We start from the raw sequence: 26,074 nt of genomic DNA, 5'->3' as shown, positions 1-26,074 counted from the left end.
GATGGTGCTGTGAGGGGCTGACGGGGTAGAGGGTGAAGGGAGGGGTAGGTTCTGCTCTGTGGCTGGCCTTGTCAAATTGATTGATGAGAAAGGCAAGCTTGTGTTCTTGGCAGGCTGGGGATTCATCCTCCTGGCTGTGCTGATACACTTATCTAGGTTTAAAGTGTCGGCGGCGGTGGTGGCGGGAGGGGTTGCCATCACACTGCAAGGGTGTTAAGAAGGAGATTAGGCTGCTGCACATCATGCCAAATGAGATCGGGCACCAGCTAATGCACATGCTACAATGTCATACCAACGCATGCACACGCGCCTTTTTCTATTGAATACACACCCAATCGAATGGTGTGGCTGAGTGATAGAGAGCCTGAAGGAGAGATGAGGGAGCACATGTTGGAATTCCATGTATTCTGTCTCTCTGACACTGAAGTTTCCAAGGAACACGGCATCACTGGCTAAATGGAAGACAACAAACCAAGGGGAAAAATGAACAGCGCAGGAAGGCTCCTGTTCTGACAAATGATGTTCCACCCTAGAGGCTTTATAGTACTCCAGGTCCCCTTCAGGTTCATTTCTTTGCTCATTTTTGCAGAATGACCCAGAGGTCTCTGACTATCATAGAATGAATCACAAAACACTGGAAACATTTCTCTTGTCTGTGCTGTTGACAAATGCAGTATGAGACCTGTGGGACACATTGGAAATTCAATGCAGCTGAATTTATAGTATCAGTCAGTGCAGGAAATAAACCAAGCTTACTCAATTTACCTGGAGCCCAACCTCTCAATGACAAGACTAAAGAAAATAAGAAAATGTACCTTTTTAGTGAGAGACGTGATTTGTTTTAAGGAAATTAGATTTCCTTTTCTGTTTATTTTTATGGTTTACAATGCATCCCTGTTACTCATTTTTTTCCATATTCCGCGGTGGCCTTAAAAAAGCTATCTCACTAAGAGAGCTTTGATATCCTGCCTGCAAAACAATGGACATTTGGAAGTCCTTAGTATACAAGATCAAAGGGAATCTGCTTAGTGCAGTGATGACAACACAAACACACACACAGATATGCACTCAGACGTATACATACAGACAAGCACACACACACATACACAAACAAACCATGCATCCATTTTCAGGTCTTAAAAAATTCTAACACCTGGATTATGAAACAGTAATATATAACAATATATAATCAGTATTATATCAGAAGCAGAGTATATAGGTGTAGGCTTTTTTGTTTTTTTAAATGTAAATTTTGTAGCATTTGGAAATTAAAAGCTTCAACTTTCATCTCTGCATCGACAACTGCTCCCTAGCAAGAACAGTGCTGGAGGGACATGAAAATGTTCTTTCACAATTCTTTCTCCATGAAAGAAAGTTCAAATTGCATTGCCACGCCATAGCTCTGAGGGGGAAGGGATTTGTCTTATAGATGTGACATTATCTTAATCCACTGTCCTGATCCCAGCGCCGAGAAAAAGATGTCAGTTATATTTTTATTCTTGCAATATTCTCATGCCTTCCCATAACATGCAGTGCTATTAAAGTACTGTCTGAAAGGGTTTGAGGAATAGCTGACTTCAATAAGCAGTCTGAGTTGCATCATGCAGAACAAACAAGCCAGAACTACTTTGAACAAAACTTCTCTGGCAAAACAACTATTGACCAATAACTCTCTTTTTGTACAGATTTGAAACCATGTATTTCACAGATTATTTTATAAAACTGCAGAAATCAGAACAAATGTTGACTAGTACTTTATATTTGAGGGAGTTTTTCGACTAAAGGCAAAACCAAAAGCCTTTGGGCACTGAGTGAAATCTGCATCAGTGCTTCCATTCGACTAGGTCTACACCCCTGAGCCCTCAGTGCAAAGCAACGAGGTCAATCTTCCAACCAGTGATAAATGAATGAATGAGATCTTTATTGCTTCCCATTACATCCGACCCCGAGAGAGCAGCAAATAAATGCATACAGCAATTTCTTTTTCAGCCTTTATTTATCCAGGGAACGCTGAGTAGAGATTTTAGAGTAGACCAAACCCTTTTTCAACATAGACTTTCTTAACACTTCTACGCAGAGCTGTAGCAAGAAATTATAGACCCTCTACCACCTAGCTCTCCACTCTACCACCATTTTTCTTGCTATAAAAACATCAGCATCAGCACACCAACAATTTAAATGCACTTCAAATATTCTGTAGTCTGGATGACTGGGGAGACATGGTCACCATCAGCTGCTCCAGGATGCCTCTCTCATTGGTTATTGTGGTCTGTCCAAATTACAGACGTAATCATCCAAATTTTAAATTGTAAATGTCAAACAAGTTTGATATTATTGGGTGGCCTCGATGAGTCTGGACTGGATCTATAAACCAAACATATTACCAGATAATTTGTGCACGACAGCATGTTTTGTACGAGCAGTGCACTAGTATTTTCAAAAGAAAAGTATTGTTTGCATGTTTACAGATTTCTACCAAACCCCTAATTACCAAACCCTGTACAAAAATGTACAGGGTTTGGTAATTAATATTTAAGAAGTATTATTTTTTTTAATAAACACACATTTGAAGACATTCAAGACATTAAAGAAGTCATCTAGAGGGATTGATAGTCATTACCACAATTCGTACCCCCAGTTGAACTCACATATTGCTGGGAGATGTCCACACAGACTTCTTCTCTCGCCACTGAGCAGCTCAGCAGAAGCAGTTTTATTTGGCATGCAACATTTATACCACATGAATAATTTAAGTTTTACATTATGATGTAACTTTTGCCCAACGCAACCGCCAGGAAAATGTAGGTGGGAAAAATGAGTCAGTAAATGCCTTTAAGCATTTAACCCTCTAACTCTCCAGTGGAGCTGAGCAGTCTAAGGATGTGGATATAGTGGGCAGCTCCCAGTGGCCGGCAGCGATGCTCAGAGTCTGGGTCATGATTCAAGCTCAGGTTTCATATCAAGAAAACGTATAACCTGAATGCTACTGAGAATGTTTGGAAATTAAGGTTATGAAATTATTGAAATGATAAAATTATTTTCTCTTTCTTTGAAGCCTCCAGTGAACAATGTTATTGTGCACACACCACATTAACTTATTTGAAGTAAATGAAAATAATCTGAGTTTTAAAAAAATACTTTCCACCAGTAGCCGCATGGTTGTGAGTGGCTGAAAATTTGCAAAAACCTGCCTCAAAGTGTTTTAAATGTGAAATTAGTCTAGTACAGTGATTTAATGTAATTAGGGATATTTGCAGGACCAAGCATATGTACGTGACTTTAAGGGGCTCTGTGGAACTGGAATTGTGATGGACGGCAGTTAATAGTTTATGTAAGTGGACTCCAGTCCTAAACTAACGTTAGCTACTATTGCTCTCTGTTAGCAGAACGGAGAGAGGCACGGAGAAGAGGTACTTGAAGCCACATCCTTTGGACTGCAACGGTCATGTTGTTGTGATATATGGCATTTTAGGAGTTACTGGCAATCAACCTATTCTTAACAGATACATTAAAACCAGTAGAAGGTTGAGATAGATAGATAGATAGATAGATAGATAGATAGATAGATAGAACCACACACTGCCCTGAGAAGAGCTTTAATTGAGCAAAATTAAATGAAAACAACCTGTGTGAATGGACTATAGGTGTGCAAGGGATTTAAGATTTTACAAAATGTATGAACATTATGCGAAATTTGATGATTGATTATTTATACTAGTGCTGTGCCTGTGTCTGCTGGACTGCTTGGCCTCTGGTATTGCTGCTTGCAGCTTTCTTGAGAACTGCTCATCTAAAATACTTCACACTAATTGCATTGGGTTATAAAAACAGTAACATTAAAACTCAAATTAGCTAACGCCTTGTTAGGTATAACCAGTGCCTACATGGCTGTGGGTATAAAAGAGTCTGTGGCTGCATCTAATGCTTATTTTTCTTTTTAGTCTTTTTTTAAATTAGTTTTGTAAACTTTCAACTAAGTGATGGATTGTTCTAAAGATTATTTTTGATTTTTTTTTAAGTATTTTCCAGTCATACATGACCTAGAAAGTGAAAAGACAATATAAACAGTCGAATAACAACATTAGATGACGCCAGGTGTAATGTTACTTTACCAACAGCAGCAATGCAGAAATTGTTTTAACATGGGGGCAGTGGTGCTGTCTTTGGTTAAGCAGTGGGGAGACAAAAACATAGCTAAGCATAGTTGGGTAGATATTATTATTAAACATTTTGTAATGAATCATCTGATCCACTGACCAATGTGACTGCATATCTTTCCAGATCTGCACTCTGAGCAGTAGTTGGTAGACCTCTGGTTGAACAGTATAGTAACCTGACTTATAGCTGCTCATGAGTTCTACATGTAGCTGCTTGTAAGAACTCATGCTCACTTTTAAGTTAAACCTAATGTTTCCAGATTTCACTGCTTCCAAATAAAAGCTACACAATGGGGGACATTGATTGTGAAGGATTTATAGGAAAATGTTTCTGGACCAACTCTGCTGTTAAGAGTGCTGGAAAATGGCATAATAATGTTGCATGAAAAGTGACTTATATTTTTTTTGGGGGGGCAAACAACACGCGTCTGTCAGTAACAAACTGAGCATATCAACACATTTTAAGGTTGACTACAGTTATAATAGCATGCACTTTACTGAGACTGGAGCGACATGCTCGTAGCTCTGGCACATACCAGGAGAGAATCACTCCTGACTCAGCTGTCTATTCAAAATGTATTAATATTAAACATGTGACATGTCCAAATTGAACCAAATGTGACACTGTACTTCCTCAGTTCCTCAGTACCTAAGTAGACTGGATGAATGATTCCTAAGATATGTGAACCACAGAAAGACAGACAGACAGACAGACAGACAGAGATTCCTTGCTTTTACAGTAAGATGATACATTATTATAACTACTGCTGCAAAATGCTTATTCTTAAATGAATCAGTTGTAACAAATTAAAAATTATTTTAAAAAATGAATTTTACTTGAACATAAAGTTGCGTAAAATGTTATAATTTTCTTTTCCTTAAGTCAGCTTGAACTAATCAGTGACATCACCACAAACATCAGCATTCCATTTGTCGCTCATGACAACAGGAAATTGCTTACAGCCTAAATTTGTTTAGTAACTCAACTTTAATGAGTTAAGAACATGTTGGCGAAAGTAATTCTGTGTGGCTATGTTGAAAAATGAACTGACATTCAGTATGTCAGTATTAATCAGTCTTGGGATTTGGGTGAAAGACATAACCACTTTCATCTTATTCACATATCCCAGGGTGTTATTACAAGCTGTTGCTCATAGCTTAACAAACCTGTACTATCAAGGTGATGATGATCAAGGAACCATTTAGAGGTTTGCATTTGTAAGTCTGTAGTAGTTGTAGTAGTACATTCGATTTAATACAAGGAGTATTAACGGCTTATGACATTAGAATCAGAACCAGAATAATTCTGAATCTGATTTCATAACCAGTTTAAAATTCCTACAGCAGTGTAGTCTGTGGTAGTAGTAGTATATTTGATATAATACAAGGAGTTTTAAGTGGTTATGAAATCAGAGTCAGAATCAAGTTTGGATAAAGACTGGATGCTTTACATTAAATCTAAAATGTTCCACAGATCTCAAGATTATAAATTACCAAAGTTTCTACTTTCTACTAAAAGCAGTTGCTACTACAAGTAACTCAGTGTTACCCAAAGGCTGTATTGCCCGAAGTTTTTAACCCAGTGCTCAAATGTACATGTATCTTTTCACAGCTTTTCACTGTGAATAAGTAGGAGGAAAATATATTCCCTATCAGCTGTTAGAATTTGTCATAATTAATAAATGCCCAGTATTCACCTGATAATTTTCTCACTGCTCATTAATCTTGCTTACTTTTACTATAGACCGTTCAGTGAAAAAGCAAAACTGTTCTTGGCCATAGATTTATTCCAGTATAACATAACCTTTGATTTATGACTAGTATGTCGAATCACATAATGCTTATAGCTTTGATAACGCAAATTTGCTGAACATTATAAAACCTATAAAGCCTACCCCTTATTTAACGCAAATCCAATCAAAGGAGTGCAAAGTAAGATCTGATTGCAGACTGGTTTTTCTGTCATGAAAATGATTTATCCTGCAAAGAGCTTCCCTTGTGGCACGAATAATCTTACTGGTTAAGTTAAATATTAATTGGCAGAGCTAGAGAAATACAGGCCACATATAAATTCCAAGATTGCTTTATTTAAATTAGTGTGTGCTTGCAGCAACATGTGATCAATTAAGACTCACAGCTGGGTATATTCCGATCTGTTTTGGATGGCTCTGTGCTCGACTATAACCCTGTTTGGCTGTAATCTATTTTTCCCCGAATGAATGCCATGGCTTCTCATGGGCATTCCTATGTAATTATGTTGGCCGAGTCAACATTTGATGTATCTGCAGTACCTCCAACATTTTGATCGTTCTTCATCTTTACATTCTTTTGTCTTGGATTGTGCTTTAGCAATGAGATATCGCATAATGGAAAACACTGAGTACAAAACAAAAAAAGAGTGAGGGAGGAAGCTGACAAAAAGCCTACCTTAGTATGAATACTTTAAACGTGAAAGGTATGTTAAGCAACAAACCAATCAAGATAAATCGGTACAACTATTGCATGACAAGATATTGTATGGCTCTGATGGATACAGTCTGTGAAAGTAACGGAACAAGAAGAAGCTGTATTGCTGTCATATTTTATATCATCTACTTGTATCAGATATTCTTTCAGTAAAATAGGTATACTCTATTGTATACTTCATTGTTCTCTTCTGTATGGCATCTACTGCATGTCTGTCTGTCCTGGGAGAGGGATCCCTCCTCTGAGGTTTCTTCCACCTTTTTCACTGCTACAAGGGTTTTTCCTTACTCGAATCTGTGAGCTAAGGACAGACGATGTTGTTCACTGTACAGATTGTGGGGGTGATCATTTTGTTGTAATGTCATAGCTTTGTGACTCATGTCGGTGTTGTTCCTGGAAAATCATAATTATTGTTGCTTCAGGACCATCATTTCAGTTTACAAAAATGCGTTGAAAATCACACCTGGATGAAGTCTTTGTGGCTGCGTGGGTTGTGTACAGGAATGTCATTCATTATACTGTTCACTTGTTATTTTTACACAAAGTTTGTTTGTTTTAAAAAGCAAAAATAATTGGTTAGGTTAAGGAAAACATGGTTCACAATGTTGAACACCTGTTTAGGATAACTTCTGCCATGTGCATATTCTTGTGGCCTTTTTCCCTGAGATGCTAAGCTTTGACATTACATGCCTAAGTACATTGTGAGATGACTCACCTTCAGTCACTTTAACAATGCCCAACCTTCACCGGGTGTTTCGACCCTTAACTGCAATCCCCTGGTTGGCGGGTTGGCAGTGGTGGCCAAATCACTGACTGGGAATAGCCGGGCCTGACACATCTTATTCCTGCACTGCTGGACCAGCTCTTGGTACGTGGCTTTCCTCTCATGTGCCTCCTCACACCCTTCCTCTCATGGAATGGTCAGTTCGATCAGTATGATTTTCCTCACCTGCTTGGACCAAATGACTACATCCGTTGTGCCATCCGTAGGATGCCATTTCTGTTTTTTCTGGGAGCCAAGAGGCCTCTCCTCTGCCCTGACAAACTGAATGGCAGCTCTGAAGTCCCATGGGTTTGCCGTTACCTGAGCGTCTCCCGCCTTGTCCAAGCTCCCTGGGATGCGGGTTCATTTGCTTTTGCCCTCCGGCTTTTCTCTTCCAGGTGTCGCACTTCACCTTGGATCATCTCTCTTATCTGTCCTGCGTCTGCTTTTGCAAGTGGGTGGTTCCAAGTCCCTGTCTTCCCATGCCTGGGTTCCCAATGATGCCGTTCAACTCAAGTGCACTTACTGCCTGTGCCAGAGATACCACTGCTGCTCACTTGCACCCAGATCTTGTCTTCATGCCTGCACTTCTGACCTGCTCATCACTTGAGTCTCTGAACATCATAGTCACACTGCACTATGCCAGCTTGAATTCTCTCACCCCAGAGGAAAAGGGTAGTTGAAGCTGGCCAGACTTGATGTAGAGGCCAACTGAGGGGAAGCTAGAAGGAGATTCCGAGCTACCTTCAGAGGTGCTTGTTTATTCTTCTCTCCAGTCCTTCCACAGCTATCATTAGCACTTCATAGACCATCAGTAACCACATCAGTCTCGGTAGCGGGCTGTGTTGGTACAGCCAGGATTTGAACTTCCCTGCCAGTCTTGATTTCTCGATCTTCCTCAGCCATTCATCTGCCTACTTATCAGTGTTGGCTATGTTGTTCCTGTCCCTGAGGGAGTTATCGTACCACCAACAATGAGATGTCAAATTATGCATTTTAACTAACAATATTATATACAGTAAGTGAGCTACTATGCTTGCTGAAGTTTAACCTTCAGTGAGATTACTTCCAGAAAACACCTGCCTTACAGAAATATTTGAAATTCCAATCTGCATATTTCTTAACAGCAACTACAAAGGACCAACAATGTATCTGTGATCTCTGTAGATATCTGAACTGATCTTGAGTTGTGTGTGGGGTTTGCCTTCAGCATTGCCTAAACAAGGCTGTCTGACTGCCTTGTTAATGTTTTTAGATACTTAAGGAAAGTGTTGATGTAATGTTGATGTAATCACACAGCCCCCCCCCCCCCCCCCCCCACACACACACACCCACACACACACACACACACACACACACACACACACACACACCTATGTGGACCTATGACTGCTTTCTGCGCTTCACTTATTATCTTAAATAAGAGAGCCACAAGCATTCTTAGTGGTTAGGGTTGGTTGGGTGCATCTTTAATCTTTCACATTGCAGGGGCCAATGACAATCAAATTAAAATGTATTATTACATTATTATTCATTAATATGCAAATGAGCCCAGCTGTTCAATAAGCAACAGATGTGCACTTCTTGTACACAACAGCTTAATGTGAGAAACTGTACAGGGATAACGACACAGAATAGGATGGAGAGCATAGGTAATTTATTACAATGCATTTTATCTGCACTTATTTTTTCAATACAGCATTAACATTGAAATACAAATCAATCATCAACATGATTCATCACTTCTGTTGGAGTGATCCACAGTTCAGATAATTCCAAAGAGCTGTAATTAAGCAACATCATGAAACAACACATCCATATTAAAAATTCAAATACATTATGCCTACTTCTTCACGTCAGCTCCACTGACTATGACCTGGACAACAACTGCATAGCCAGCCCAGTCTTGCAGTCTTGTGGTTCAGCGCTATGGAATGAAGCTTCTTGGATGAGGTACTATGAGTCCATAAATGTACTCTTCTATTCATTTCCTATAATGCTGCTCCAGGATTGTAATCATTTAGTAGTGATAATGAAAGCAGACTTCATTAGGTGCCAATTACTGTAATCACCAGTGGAGGAGATCCAAGTTTTTTCCTTCGATACAATATTCTGGGAGAAGAGAAGAACAATGTTAAAAAGGTCATGTTCTGTTTAAAGAACCAAACTGTAAACATGTATGCATACTACACCAACATTGTACTGTATGCATAGAATACACATTGTACATTAAAGGAATAGTTCACTCTAGAACGAAATTCAGTCATTATCGACTCACCCTCATGCTGATGAGAAGTCTGGTGTAGTTTCATATTCCTCAAATAGCAGCTGGAGATCCGCGGGGGTACCCTCCTGCAGCAAAAATCCATATAACGGGCGTCAATTGTGCCTGAGACGAAAAGGTCCATAAAACTACACAAAAACTTTGTAATATTCCTCCATACTGCTCGTCCGCTGCAATCCAAGTGTCCTGAAGTGGCGACATCCAGAGTTTACTCGAAACGACTTCATTTAGTACATTTTTCTAGCCTAAACAGTCACTATGCTATATCTGCCTGGTAGGCACGCTCTCGCGTTCACGCGAGTCTCCCTCACAGTGTTTGCACTACGGAAGCCGCGCCGGACAAGATCAACAGAACTCGCGATAGATACACACCGGTATTTACATCCTGCTGCGAGTTTGACAGCTTCAAGTCACTAGTGCAGGCAGGTCCCTCTTGTGTTTGTGTGTCCCTTGGTCGCTCATAGCAGGATGTAAATACTGGTGACTTCTCATCAGCATGAGGGTAAGTCGATAATGAATGAATTTCGTTCTAGAGTGAACTATTCCTTTAACATTCTACGTTCTGGAGTATGAACTGGGCAGACAAATCAGGCTTCCTGAATGCTCAACATTCACTTTGTTGAAATTACTTTACAGGAATTTTAAGAAATGCAAATTCTTTGGTAATATGCACCACTGCAGCCAACTATAAGCTGACAAGGGCCTGATGCGTAAAGGGCCATAAATTGGCTCCTGATGATCTGGTTAGGTTTAGGTACAAAAACCACTTGGTTAGGGTTAGGAAAAAATCATGTTTTTTTGTTTTTCTTTATCTGTATTGTTTGCTAAAAACACAGTCAGCGATGTCCTGACATCTCGTCAAAAACAGCAGATTTTGGCACTACCAGCACAGCTGGAAATTGTCTTCTTAAAAATATCCAGTGGTCTCTCACTTACACATGTTGAAACACATGCTTGAACAGAGGTCACTGGCTTGGAAGGCTTGCAGCCTGCGACTCCACCACCATCCCATCCATCTGATATGAAAGTCAGGTTATAAACATGTAATGTGAACATGATATAACATATATTGTAGAAATGTCAATATGGTATGTAGCCTATGATACCTATAAATGTGAATATATCAGAAGCTTGCCAATGTTTTACAAATTAGTTACCTTTTTAGTTAGTTCAGACTTTTTTTTGGAATTCATTAATGTGTTCTTTTAACTTCTGAACTCGAAGCAGGAAGAAAGTGCATCATTCACCAGGACAGTGGCATAGATAATGTAGCTCATAGCTTATGTACACGGCTTGGCTGAGCTGCCAACACACAAAAGACTCCTCCTCCTGCCATTCTCTTTGAAAGTGATATTAATATGTATTGTGTGGGGCCTACTGGGGTATTGCAGGGCATAACAAACAATGTGACTTCCGCTCAGGATTTTTTCATCTGTACACAATGGGGTATTTCAAATAACTACTGTAATACTGCTGTTACTATTACACTCTCTTTCTGTCTTCACTCCCTCCCCTCTTCTTCTCAAGCACCACCAATTATTTGACTGCCGTCGAGCAAGATGCTATGTGAGCCACCTGCTCGTTATTCATTGTTACCCTGCTGAATCTCTAGAGTGCCGTTTCCCCTACGAAGAATTTCCAAGACCTCAGTCTCAATCAATATGCTTTAGTGGCGAGAGGATGCATCAAGAAAACAATAGAGCATGCGCCGTGGCAAGCTCATTTTACGAGTAAACAGTGTCTGGATGAAAGGATCCCTGCTGCCTGAAATCATTTGCATGCAATAAGGAAACACAATGTGAACGTTGAAGTTTCACATGAAACCCTGCCTTGCATACAGGGATTTTCTACAGCTGGAAAATATGCAGTCAATGTTGACAGAACGGCAGGGGAGAAAACACTTTTCAGAGGAATTATCTCAGCTCCAGACATAAGCATCTGAGAAATAACAGAGTGTTGGCTAATTTGTCTTAATCCGCTGGTAGATATCACTCCCTGCATGTGGTACATATGCTCAAATATTGACAGAGGTGATACCTGTGGTGTGTGATCATACCTCTTAATGGATGTCAGGCTGGGTTTTTGAGTCTCTAAGTGGATTATACTCTCACTGTTGCATTGCAAATTTTGGTGGATGTGTACGTGCTAATATCAAAGATCACCCTATAGCTGTGTTTAGGGAGTATATTGAAACACACACTGTTAGTTTTTGACCCAGTGATGCCCATGCATGTTAAACAAAACTCCATACACTTTTAGTTAGAACAATCCATTTTTTTTGTTTATTTAAAAGCTAGTAACAAGTACTGCAAGTCTGTAGTAACTAGTTACTTCACAAATGAATATTTAACACACAAAACACAATTATATTCAGCTTGCATAACATGATGCTGTGTTATAGCTTAAAGCAGTGGTTACATTTTTTAAACTATGCCACCTAAACAACACACATACATGTACACTGGGGATGCACTGATATGGAAACTATGTGCGTATCCCACATATAGTCGATACTGAAATTATTTTGTTTGTTTATGTGTGTGTCAAGGATTGGTCTTGTTGCAGCAAATAGTCATGTCACTATGCGGTGCGCAGATAGTAGGAAATGATACATGATGATTGTTTCTCTTTTTTGATGCTGAGTTTTCTTTTGTTGATTCTTATTGCAAGACAGATTTGTTGTTTACAATGAAGCATTGTCAAGTAAAAATTATGGTGCATTGTCTGGACACATCAATAACCTGTTTTCTACATCCTTTCGGATTTTAAATCGTTAGAGATGCAGGACGCACATCTATAACATGACTGCCTTGCATACCTCTGTTCTCTTCTTACTACAGACACCTACAACATCATTTTTGAATCAGGATTTTATTATTTTTCACAATAGCCCTCCATGATAGCTGCCTCATACGATGGTGTCTGCTTGTATGCTATGTACTAGCGTTCCCAGGTTTGCGCACATTGAAATTGTCATCTTTCAAAAACAAAACGACTTCTCATTATCTATAAAATGCAAATATTTCATAAAAGAAACTCAATTCCTTATAAGTCTTCTGTCGCAAGCCTACGTCAAGTCTCAAGTCATTAATACCAAGTCAAAGTCAAGTCGAGTCTTTCATCAGTCATGTGACTTGAGTCCCAAACTCGCAATCATACTGTTTAAAACACAGCCGTTGCATTGGGTGTCTATAATGAAAGCAGTAGTGGATTTCAGAGTTTAAATAACCCTGTTTAACCAATTGTGTACACATATTAATGTAGTCTGGAGACACAGGTTACTCTGTGTTGTTGTGACTGTGAGGAAGCTTAAAAAGGAAAGGACAGAAAAGCACGTTGACCAAGAACGCAATGCCAATCACAGTCCCTCTCATTTTCTATTGTGCATGGTTGTGTAGGAAGACAGAGGAAAAGGAATAGTTGAAGCGTGTGGATCTGTCAGGACATTGTTTGCAAAATTAGCTTGACCTTTTTCAGAGTAAGGACAATGCTCGTGTTCATGCGGGCACAAAAACCTTCCTGATGAACAGCTATTGTGAAAAGTACAAGGAGACTTACTCCCACATATCCACTACATAATGTATTAAGGGCAGATATTTTCCTTTTTTCACTATGATCTAGTACATTCATGGTTGAACTGGTCCTATTCTCTGCATCATTAAAGCTTTCTCCCACTGCAGAGTGAAACAATATTGTAGCATATAGATCACTCCCTTGTCATGATTGAATTGCCATTAGTGTTCTGCAGATTACTTTGCATTTCCATTTAAATGATCTAACTGGGAATTGACCTGATAGAATGAATTAGGTGAGCACATCACTGAACTACAGTAACACCACAGCAAACTGTTTCAAACAACAAACTAGCTTCCAGTTCCTGCTGATTATGCAAAAAATCTGAACAGCCTCCTTCATGAGAACTTTATGCCTGAAGCAAACAGTATTTGACAACCTTTGTTGTCATGCTAATCCAGAACATGAATTAGAACAGAAGGAAGTGAAAGTTCACATCATTCGGTTATTAAAAAATTCTGACTTCTGTAAGACATGGAATGTGCATGAATGTTCGGGTCAGGTGAAAATCTTTATACAGCCTATCAGCAAATAATACGACTGCAAGTTATCTCAAAGCATATCACATATTCTGGTTATTAAGTTATCAGGATGAGCAGGTCACTTGGGTAATGCCAAGGATTATCATTTTTAATAAATCCTTCCTGTGTTGCCATAGGGAAATTCACACTGGTGAGATTTCAAGCTTAGTAAGCCAAACTTCAGCTGCCTGCTCTGTCTGTACATGGCTGATGCTAAGAAGTTAAATATATTTCAAGGATCTTAGTGAAAGAAACTTTTTGCTCTTTGAAACTTTTTTCAGGTACAAGGCAATTATTAGCTAATCGTTAGTCATTTACTGGCTGATGGCGAAGACCTTATTCCTTTTGTCAATGCGCCTTTGGCCCTATTATTACGCTAGACATCTTACATACCCTATTTGATGTGGAATGGGCATTTGTCCTCTTGAGGACCCTCCCAGGAAATGAGGTCAATGCATGATCCTCACCTGGAAAAGCATTAAACCTCAACCATATTCTACAAATGACTTGTCGACTTTCTTGCAATGCATGACCCTGTATAACACACCCTGTTCACCTTGATCCCTGGTCAAGGACATTTGAGGAAGCACAAGGAGTGTTGTCACCTTCTTAAAGTAAAGGTTGGCCCCGAAATAACAGTGAAACTTACAGCCATTGTTGATTAGATTGCAGAATCTCATTCTGAAAGCAGTTTTGAGATGCAGCTCATACAAGAGCTTCCTTCTGTGAGTTTGTCAATGCAGTAATGGTTGTTCTGTAACCGCAGGCTTGGCCCTGAAGTGAGCTCAAGAGGATATTGTAACAGCTTTGAGTTATGTGATGCATTTAGAAAAGGTTTTGTTAATGCTTGATCGTGCTGAATTCAGTCCTTTATATTTAAAATTAACACATCCTCATACCTATTCGATGGTATAAGTTGTCTGTACGTGATTTCCAAGATGACATTCAGATATAGATACATACAGATAAAGATGCCACATTTCCAACTTCCAAATTTTAATAAGAAATGTGAATAATTGCAGTAAATACACACACCATAGAAGAATTTCATTCTCAGAAGTAGGACCGAGGCCAGTTGCCATAGTCGACTAATATAGGAACCTAAATAAAAAATGCAAAGAGAGAGACAAAACCTGCTTCATCAGCAAACAGGGAGCCTTCTGTTAAGCAAACATTTCCCGTGCAGTTTGGACTGTGCACGAATATGAAATGGAAAATTCAATCACCCAGTGGAACTGCAATGAAAGCTGCTGCAGGAGCATTAACTTATGGAACATTGGCGACAATATAAAAGCTACCAGCATAAGCCTCACATAGCTCAGCTAACACACTATGTTTAATGTTGTCACTAAATGACAGCACTGTACTTTTTATGATTTATTAGCTGAAGATGAGGCAATATAATTTTCCACCTGCAGTAACTAAGTTGATATTGTCATAAAATGATATACTATGTTCAGGATTATTGCCAATACAGGAACCTTTGAACTTTCTGGATCAGAAAGAGATTTCAAACTCACAAAAAATCCAAAAACATTCTAAGTTTTACTACCCTGCCCCTCATTGTTCGTTGTGTTTTCAAATCATATTTATTGTTACAGTGGTTCTTTCATTTTGTTGAGACTTTTTACAGAGATTTTAGAATAAATCTACCACCTTCCACCCTTCTGTCTATCTCTGGTTGAATGACTCAGCTGCTGGCTGTTTATGGAGGCGGTATTAGGCCAGCTGTTAATCTTAAATAAATATGATCAATGTCTCTCTTTGTTTTCAGGCCATAGTCAGTGTTGTTTGTGGACACAACTTGAACATAACCACTTAATTCTACAGCAACTATTGTAAAACTATTGTGGTGTCTATTGTAATTATCCATAAGAGTACCTTTACAGATAGTCCTGTGCTTCAGTTATGAACAGCATGAAGTCTACCATTGAGGTTTAATTATAATTGTTGCTAATTTTACTTTGTGACCGTTTTTTTAAAATGAGATTTTGTGAATCATATATTGCTAGAGTTTTGCTCAGATCACCTTTTTTTTTAAATACGTGCTAATGTGGATCCAGCAAAGTCTCATGCCAAATGGTGTAATAGACCTGCCGATCCACTAGAGGACAACATTTAAGTATGACAGTTTGTCTCGCCTATCCACGCTTGTATGAAGGTGCATTACCAGCAGGGAGGTAGCAAAAGTGGCGCATCTGCACAGCTCAAAACTTGTGACTATCTCCAAATCAATTTGTGATCCCACCCGATTCTCTCTACTGTCCACCGTGGAAGCCTCCTCCACTCTGTTATCCTCCCTCTCCTCCTCTTTAAACGCTCTCTGTCCCCTCACCTCTGGACCAGCACGATCATCCCCCTCCCTCCAACCCCAGGAAATTATTCTCCATATTCTCTTCGCTCCTCAACCCTCCTACCCCTCCCACTCCGTCCTCCCTCACTGCTGATGACTTTGCAACTTACTTTACCAAGAAAGTAAAAGACATCAGCTCCTCATTTACTCCTATGCCCTCCCAGAAAGCACCTCCCCCAACCCTCACATATGACAGCGTTACCTGCTTCAGCCCTCTCTCCCCTGAAGATGTTCACACACTAGTGACGTCTAACCATGCCACCACCTGTTCCCTCGACCCGATTACCTCCTCCTCTTCTCCAAAACATCTCACATGACAGCTTGCCTTTCCTCACCACTCTGATCAACTCCTCCCTCACTTCAGCCCGTATTCCAGCTCCTTTCAAGACAGCTACAGTAAAGCCACTCCTAAAGAAACCCACCCTAGACTCGGCTGACATCTGAAACTACAGACCTGTATCTCTTCTCTCATTCCTCTCTAAAACCCTGGAACGTGCTGTCTACAACCAACTGTCCTCCTACCTTTCACAAATTGACCTCTTTGACCCTAATCAGTTAGGCTTCAGGACTGCTCACTCCACTGAGACGGCCCTCCTCACAGTGACTCTGTGCCGCCAGAGCCTCATTCCACTCGTCAGTCCTCGTCCTCCTCGACTTATCGTCTGCATTTGACACAGTCAACCACCAAATCCTCCGCTCCACTTTGGCTGAACTTGGCATCACTGACTCTGGTCTAACCTGGTTCACGTCATACCTGACAAATCGCACCATTCAGGTCACGTGGAATGGCTCCTTGTCCAAACCCTGCTCCCTGGAACCTGTTGTCCCTCAAGGCTCAGTACTAGGCCCGCTTCTCTTTTCAGTATACACTAGATCACTAGGCTCCCCAATCACATCACATGGATTCTCTTACCACTGTTATGCTGACGACACCCAACTGTTCGTCTCTTTTCCCCCCATCCTCAAATACCCATGTTGCCACGTGCATCTCGGAATGTCTGGCAGACATCTCTGCTTGGACAACTGCGCATCATCTCAAGCTTAACCTCAGTAAAACTGAACTCCTCTTCATCCCGGGGAAAGACTGCCCTCACATGGACCTGTCAGTCACTGTCGAGGACGTCACAGGATCGCCTTCATTGACTGTGAGGAACTGGGGGTAATCCTCGACGACGGACTATCCTGCATCCCCAACATCACCGCGTGGCCCGATCCTGAAGATTTGCCCTCTAAAACATCTGCACAGGACGCGACGCAACTCCTGGTCCAATCACTGGTCATTTCCCGCCTGGACTACTGCAACTCGCTCTTGGCTGGACCCCCAGCCTCTGCGACTAAACCGTTGCAATGTATCCAGAACGCTGCAGCGCGCCTTGTTTTCAATCTACTCAAATTCTCCCATGTGACCCCCCTCCTCCGTGACCTCCACTGGCAACCTGTTGCGGCCCGCATCAGATTCAAGACCATGGTGCTGGCCTTCATGGCTGTCAATGGAACTGCACCCATCTACCTCGAAACACTGGTCAGACCACACGCCCCAGCGCAAGCGCTTTACTCTACTACATCAGCTGGCCAGCTGGTACCGCCATCGCTAAGAGCAAACAAAACCGACTCAGCGAAGTCGTGACTCTTCTCTGTCCTGGCGCCCCAGTGGTGGAACAAGCAGAATCATTCGCCATCTTCCGGAAAAGACTCAAGACTCACTTGTTCCGACTTCACCTCGACCCCGCATAGCATTACTCCCTCCCCAACCCCCCACCCAAAAAAAATACAAATAAAATAAAATTACATGCACTTGTATGTTCTTACCCTTAGCACTTACATCATAGCACTTTTGTACTTAAAGTATGGTATCCTTGATAAACAGCAGCTACTTTGCTCAGATGAGAGCTTGAAAATAGTTTCTATCTTTTCTTTTCTACTTTATCGAAGGTGATATGTTGTGGTTTCTTTCTTGTGACAAAAGTACTTATTGCAAGTCACTTTGGACAAAAGCGTCCTAAATGTAAATGTAAACCTGTTAAGACGGGCAATGTAATCTGACTCAAAATTCATGAATAAATAAATTTATTAATTTTAATGTCTGCCCATACATCCTGTACTGCCCAACAGCCAGCTCGGGGCACAGAACAGCAGATTGTAGAGGCAAGAGTGCCCTCCATCTTATAAGTGGATTTGGTTCACAAGTGCCAGACAAGACCAAATCGTTGGCAGGGGACCATACTCACATCTGTCCAAAATCCTGCACACTCGACATGTGACAATTATTGGTTAAAAGCTATTGACGTGCATTTTTAATGCCTCCTTGGACTGTGATGACATTGATGATGGCTGTTACAGATGGCCTTAGGCTATTATTGTTTTATCTGATGCTTTCATCTTGTCTACAATTTGTCCCTCAGAGGGCAGTGTTTGTAAAGGGGCATCCACACCAACAACGTTCATTATTTCCTCAAACAATAGGCCTGTATTTTTTTATATAAAAAAAAATCTGCGCTATTTAACTCACTTATTATAATCAGAAATTGAAACGTCTGGTTAATTCTTCAAGTGTGGCAGAACTACTTTTGTTAATCTATTATTTTATAAATTCATGGACAATATGTTAAGAAGCTGTCAGCTAGACCCAGGTCTGCTGGCACTCTATTAGTTTACCACAGCCACGCAAAACTACTATTACTATCACTCCTGCTTTCTGCCCTAATGCAGCTTTTCAAGCTAACGTGTGCATTTAATTAGTCACGCTCAGTGGTGTAGTCTGATGAAGAGAAAAGCAGAGACCTGATTATGCACATGAAACAAAGACACGCTACTGATGTAATGTTTCAACCACAGAGGGTCTTCATGTAAAAGTGAAGACATGAAGTCAGATGAGCAGTGATGCCAGTAATGCGTTACTCTAATCTGACCACTTTTTTCAGTAACGAGTGATCTAATGCGTTAATATTTCCAAACCAGTAATCAGATTAAAGTTACTTATTCAAGTCACCGTGCATTACTATTATTTAGGTCATTTTCCTTAGTAAAAATATATATTTTTGCTTTCTTCCTGCGTCTCGGGGAGTGATGTCACATATGCGACAAGTCACGTTTTCAGCATGAGGACAACTCACGTGTAACACCACGCAGCAACACAAACACATCAACAATGGAGGGAGGTGAGAGATGCGCGTTTTTCGAGCTGGAAATACAGTCATTATTTTGAGTTTGTGTCAGGTAAAGATGAGAATATTAAGGTTCGTTGTACACTAGGGCTGTCGACGAATATTCTAAATTCGAATATATATATTCGATTTAAAAAAAATGGAGATTGGATTGTGAAAATTAATATTCGACTGTGGAAAAAAAACACATCAGCGGCTGCTTTGCGAGTGGGCGCACTGCATGACGGGTCAGGGACAGGTCACTTGCACAGCGTCACTCACTGCTGAAAGTGAGACGCGACAAAAACCGTGGCAGATGCAGATGGCAGAGAGAAAAACAAATCGGCAGAAAGTTCAGAGCCCAACTCAGCAGCAGAGAGAGCGGTTTGGACTCCAAGAAACCTAAAAAGCCCCGTTTGGAAATACTTTGGTATGCTAGCTGTGTAAGCTACAGTTAGCTTACCATTCCACCACTAGCAACATGAGGGGAGTTTGCGCACAGAGAGAGAGGGGGACGAGTGAGAGAGAGGTCTACGGTCCTAAAAGTTTTACGGTATAGGCCATTCGTTCATTTACTTATTTTGTAATGTGTAGGTATGTTTTCAAAGACATGTTAAAACTAAAAAAAAAATACCTATACAAGTAGTTATGTCTCGTATTAATTTGTCCTCCTGTTATTGACATAATGCACAAATCTAGATATTTGAATGGTTCGAACCTATGTGTTTTTTTTAGATCGATTATTCGAACGTCATTTTTTGAGCAATTTTGACAGCCATTTTGTACACTCTGTGCTGGCGACAAAGTACTATCAAGCTTCAAAAACATGACGTCAAATTTGAAGAAACATTTGGAGTCGCAGCACAGCACAGTTAAGTTTACAGAGCAAGCCCCACCAGGTGGTGTTAAGCAGAGAGCATGTCATCTAATCAGGACATGATGATTTGTCATTTCACCAGAAACAGATCAGTCAGATCCATATCACATAAAATACTAAAAAAACATCAAGTGTACTACTCTTTTAAGTCATTTTTTCAACAAGTACTTTTGCACTCAACACTAAGTGGTTAGGCTGATCACTGCCTTTACTTCTATATGAGTAGGCCTAATTATTTTTGCAAAGTAACAGTGCTTGAGTGCAGATTCTGGCTACTCTACCCACCTCTTTCCCCCACTGTTGCTGCATATTAAACTGACAGTTCTCAACAAGACAGTGAACTGTGCAGGAGAGACAAAACAGATGATAAGAAACGTGGCTGAATTTTTTTTTCACTAAAGATAAAAACAACAGAGTCTTAACAGGTATTGACAGATAACAGCTTCAAGCACATGGTGTGTGCTCCAGCTGTGTCGACAAATGGATAATGATGACCTGTTACTGCTGTACATTACACAGACAAACACAAACACACAAACAAACAAAACCCAGAAAAAACATGGTTGGCTTGTTAATATCTTTCCATCTGTCTCTGTCAAGCAGAGCTTCAACATTGTTTGGTTGGCGCTGAGTTTTAAATAGAGACTTAAAGTTAAATTACAAAAGTAACCACTGTTACCATGAAGTCTGAACCTAGTCTGCTGCCTGATCAGTACTGTGTATGTGCAACTCATCAAAAATCAGAAAGAAGCAAGATGTGTCACTCCTTGGCAACTTCAGTTATCAGCTCTGGTGAAAAACAATATGTCTAATTCAAATGTTCAGCTGCTAGGATACTATTCCGTTTTTCAGGCGCATGCATGATGATGAATTGGACACGGGGGGGGGGGGGAATCAGAAAGGCAAACTCATCCACTGACAATGTGAATGGGGTTAATTCCTAATTACTAGCAGGTTTACCTGTATTTAACAAAACTGCCTTTACACACTCATTTCCATGTAAAAGTGGTACTTGTGTGCAGTCCTCACAGCATAGGGCTCATACAGTGAGATCAGTGGGATAACTGAACAAAAAGAGGAATAGTTACAGTAAATGTTTCCTGTGCCAGAGGCAACCTTCACCTCAAGAAAGTCATATTGGCAAATGAAAAATGAACAATTGTGGTTTAGACAATAACACTTTGGTCATATGATCACACTGTTGTCTCACTAAGGAAATACAATTTAATTGGCTAGCTTGGATGGTGAGTCAGCAAGGATCTAATAAAAACTTTGCAGTCCCACTGTGGCATTATTACATGCAGATTATTACCCATATGGCAAGCATAAAAACACAAACTGTCAGAGATGTTGGCTGTTTGTCAAATTTATAACTCAATTAGTTGTGTCTTTCCAACATTACCAGTTTGGGGTCACTCTATGACAGCAAATGCAGTATGTTTCCTTAACATGGAAAATGTGATGTTTCCCCTGTGCTGATCAAACATGGTATAGGAGACACTACAGCATCTCATTATGGGACTGAGCAGCCTCCAACCTGTCTTGAATCTGTTTTTAATTCTTTCAAATGAACCCATCTCTGTCTCAGGGCTCTCAGATTCAGATTTATTTTTAGTCCAAGATTGTCGGAGGAAATCTCTTACCACACAGCTGTCAGAATTTTCCCAATGACAAATTAACTCATCTGAACCAGGGCGAGCTCGCATGCCTCATATGCTCCATCTTGAAGTTGAATATTAGGTTTTGGCAGAATTTCATAGGCCGGCATTTGTGATGTTTTTCTCTATCTTTTCTCCTGCCTTTTGTTTGTTTTGCTGGAGGCTGAAATCACAACCCACCTGGCCAAATTATTAGCCTGAGCGATTGATTGACAGGCAAGAATGGGGAGTGTACATTCTCAGAGTCTCAGGGTAAATACATTTTCTCAGGCTTTAAAATACTGTTCATAGAACTGAGTGCAGGAGAAGATCTGCTGTAATTTCCATTGTGCATTTTCTGTAAATCCTCTAAGATATCGTGGCTTTCCACACTCCCTGCCTTACTTTGTAACCTTTTTGCCAACTGCCTTGTGTTGTCCTGCTAAGTCATCTTTACCTCCCCTCTGTCCCTAGTCACCTACAATTTCAAATGTATTTAGCCTCACTTTGCCATGTGAGTAGTCAGATGTACAGCTCTACAGAACCTCATTTCCGAGTGGCCGTAATTTCACTAACACTGAAGTAAGAGCAGTCGGCGTTAGAGCTGAAGCACTTGTTCCATGAGAGTGTACCTTCCTCCCCACAAGACTTAATGTTCAGGTTTTTGACGATTCCATATGCGCAAATCATAGGTTCTTAGTGCACAAATGTGCATCACATACAATTCTGCAGCCTTTATCAGCCTTCTCTGTCAGCCTGTTCACAGTTCAAGTCGCCCCTGGTCTTGTCGCTGCTCTTTCACCATTTGTGTTCTGACAATTGAGGCCAAAGTTTACATCTCAGTTTATTCTTACACATTACTTAACCTCATGACCACTGGTCACTTTATTATCCATTTAATTTATGCTCTCTTCGTGTCTTCGCATAACCTCTCAATTAAATTAGTTTTATTTCTTGAAACTGAGTATTTGGGGTATTTCAAACATTCCCACTCATGCAGGGCATGAAGATCAAACATTTCCTCCAAAGACTCATGTTTTCTAAAAGCTTGGAGTTCTATGGATTATTACCAGGGGAAAAGAACTGAATGGACTAAAGGAGTGGTAGAACGTACTATGAGATCTAAAACACAACCTAATCACCAGAATAAATGATGGCACCACAATATATTTGTACTTTAGATTTCTTATTGTAACATTATGTTTCAGTATTGTGTTGTGGCAACGCTGTGCTTATGCTCTGGTTAGTTTTAGGCACAAAAAACACTTAAGGTTCAGAAAAGTTCATGTTTTGGCTTAAAATACCCGTTTGTCACCACAAACAGCTGGAAATGTTCCCAAGGTCTCCTTAATAATATCCAGTGGTGCCACACTTACAAATGTTGAAACCGATTCTCCAGCTGCCGTCTAGTCAGGCAATTATTATGCATTTTGTAGAAATGTCAATATGGTACGTAGGCTGTGGCATGTACAAATATTAACGAATCGGTGGTTTGCTAACAGCCAATCATTTCCACCAATGACTCCTCATGTTTCCTTAAAACGTCAGACAGCTGGGGAATCTATAATGGATTACTACCAGGAAGAAAGGACCGAATGCCCGCCTATGAAATCTGATAGAACTTACTATTGGATCCAAAAGGAGTAGTTTTCAATAATCACGCTTCAAACTGTGTCTCAGGGGAAGGATAAATGCAAAGCCCATTTTTGTATTCGTCCTTGCCTTATTTGTGTTCTTGTTTACATTGGTCCATATTTTATCTTATAGCATAAATAAATCATGAAACCACAGCTTTTCTTTTGCTCAAGGGCTGTCCTTCCTCCATTTCAATTTTGCATCAGTTTGAGTTTGAAATACATCCAGCCATACTTGCAGCCATAGAGGAGTGTAGTGTTTTACTGTATTGATTTTAAGAAGCCTGAAAGGGGTCCAAACCGCTTTGGATTCTAGCACTTTGGATTCTAGCACTGTATATGTTATATCTTTTCCTTGTCAATAGTCTTAGAACACAGTTTTCTATTCGTGTTATTTTTATAATTGCCTTAGGGAAAAGCACATACTACAGCTGCAGGCGAGACTCTCTTCTTCCTTGAATTCTGTGAGTGTAGTGACTGCATGTCCAAAGCCTGCAAGTTAAGACATCCTGCTGCCTTGCTGCCTGCTTTTTGGTGGTGTATGGAGAATTTTTACTTGTAGTCCAACAAGTTGTGTAATTATAGTTATTATTCATTTATTTATTGCTATTCTTTCTGGCAGTCACAACATATAACAGCATCTGCACTGGTATTGATCCCTGCTCCCACACATGCACACACTGTAGATAGCCAATATATCACTATGTACCTACCTAGTTGTCACACCTCTGCTTCAGGTATGGGTAGTGTAAAGCCTCTGACCTGGGTTGACATTTAATAGATGGCAAGATGCGCTGAAGTTTTCCAAAATTTTATTCACCCAAGTGGTTAAAAGTGAGCAATGACTAAAGAGACCAACTTATTCTGAAACAAAAGAGAAAACTATAAGTAATCACAATTAAACACATTGCATGTATTAATTGAAATAAGGAGTTAGAATTAACAAACTCAAATCAATTAACTACAACAAAATAAGCAAATTAACTTTCAACACATTCTATAAAAAGAGAAAACTATAAATAATCACAATTAAACACATTTAATGTATTAATTGAAATAAGGAGTTAGAATTAAACTTAAATCAATTAACTATGGCAAAAATAAGCAAATTAACTTTACAGTCATGACTTAAACAAACTTTACCTCCTCAGAGACAGTTGTAGGCCTACTCCTGAGCACCTCAGACCAGCAGCATAGAGAGGACCGAGCCTCAGCTCACCCCCTTTTAAACACTTGGCCCCTCCCACTAAATGGGCCAGATCACTGACAGGGGGGGGGAGGAAGTGCAAACAATCCCTATCTTTAAATAATTGTTGCGCAAACATCATAACAGCATGACTTTAAATACACACACTATAACGTCAAGTTCTCTTAATGTCTTGTGTAGTGTCTTGATGTCTTTTGTACTTCCTTAACAAAAGTAAAAGTAAAGATGGTGGCATCCATTCAATCAGCCACAACCAGCCTCAGGTGTGTCACCTTACCCCTGTGTGGTGACTGAGAAACAGGTGGATTGAATTAAGGACATCTGCGACCTTGATGTTGCTCATGTACTCCTCACAAGTGTGCACCCTCGCCAGGAGTATTAGGTCAGAAAAGGCTGTCCTTTTAGTGACAGTGCGTGCTCACACTGTCACACTTGTACAACAAAAATTAGTGGTACATGTGTTTTGATATTTGAGTGTACAGGCTTGTTTGTTTGCTTGTTTGAATAAGACCTGGATCTCAACTGACATTTGTTTATATTTCAGAACAAAATGTTGGCAGTTATCCTTTCTACAAACCACAGACACACTCACATTTGTACGTCATAGTGTGTGTACCATATTGACACAAAACGTGTCATATCACATACATGTTTATGACCAACCGCATTTCAACATATGGAAGTGTGACACCACTGGATATACAGTATTTAAGGAGACCTTGGGACATCTCAGGCTGTTTGTGGTGACCAAAACAGGTATTTTAGGCCAAAACATGATCTTTTTCTAACCATGACCCTAGCAGAAAGATTCACAGGCAACATTTATTTTGGCAATTGGGTTGACTCCAGAGAGCTGATTTTTTAACACATTTCGACATTTCAAGGAATGTATCTCATTATATTAGGGTAAATCCCTTTAGTCATTCTTGTCCAGCCTTCTCACTAAACATCCGTTACTCTTCATTTTGGTCAATTGTATATACTATAAACAAGAAATTCACAATTCGTCTGATTCATTTCAGTTCGGCTGGTTCTAACACCTCAAGCCTGATACTGATTGTTTAAGACCTACTCAAGCGTATCCAATACTTGTTCCGTCAAATGAATTCCAAAGTTTCCAAGTTTCCAAAGTTGAAAATGTTGGAAGTGAGGTATGGTGCAAGTTTAACAAAAGGAAAGAAAAATAAACTCTTAAGATTACAGGCACAAGATGCTTTCATCCACTGCATGGATTTCAGCTGAGCAGAGAGCAGATGGTGCGACACATTACTGTGCCCCATGTGTAGCTGGGCATAGATTGAGCAAACTTGTTTCTCACGATTTGTTAAAATTAAAATGTAAATATCCACCAGCACAGGCTGTGCTGTGGAACAGCCCTGTAAGTTTTCTTACATTCGCAAACAAACACGAAGCATCCTCCTACAAGCTGGAGGAGAGACAAGGTGCTGAAGCAATTTGC

General features: G+C 40.1%; 1 protein-coding gene and 1 long non-coding RNA gene across 2 annotated transcripts in view; one reads left to right on the top strand and one right to left on the bottom strand.

Moving 5' to 3' along the window:
* Positions 1–26,074, top strand: part of ntm (neurotrimin) — a 475,162-nt gene that overhangs the window by 121,214 nt on the left and 327,874 nt on the right. The window lies entirely within an intron of this gene.
* LOC311269409 lies at positions 9,022–24,603 on the bottom strand. Its single transcript, XR_014624087.1, has 4 exons — positions 24,552–24,603; positions 24,118–24,272; positions 9,665–9,738; positions 9,022–9,498 (listed from the first exon to the last, which is right to left on the bottom strand). It is a non-coding gene; the product is annotated as an uncharacterized lncRNA (long non-coding RNA).

This window comes from Pagrus pagrus (genome assembly GCF_965226575.1).
Source record: "Pagrus pagrus genome assembly, chromosome: 14".
In the NCBI taxonomy this organism is placed as follows: domain Eukaryota; kingdom Metazoa; phylum Chordata; class Actinopteri; order Spariformes; family Sparidae; genus Pagrus; species Pagrus pagrus.
The sequence above is the reverse complement of the archived record's forward strand: the minus strand, read 5'-3'. Positions and strand labels throughout refer to the sequence as shown.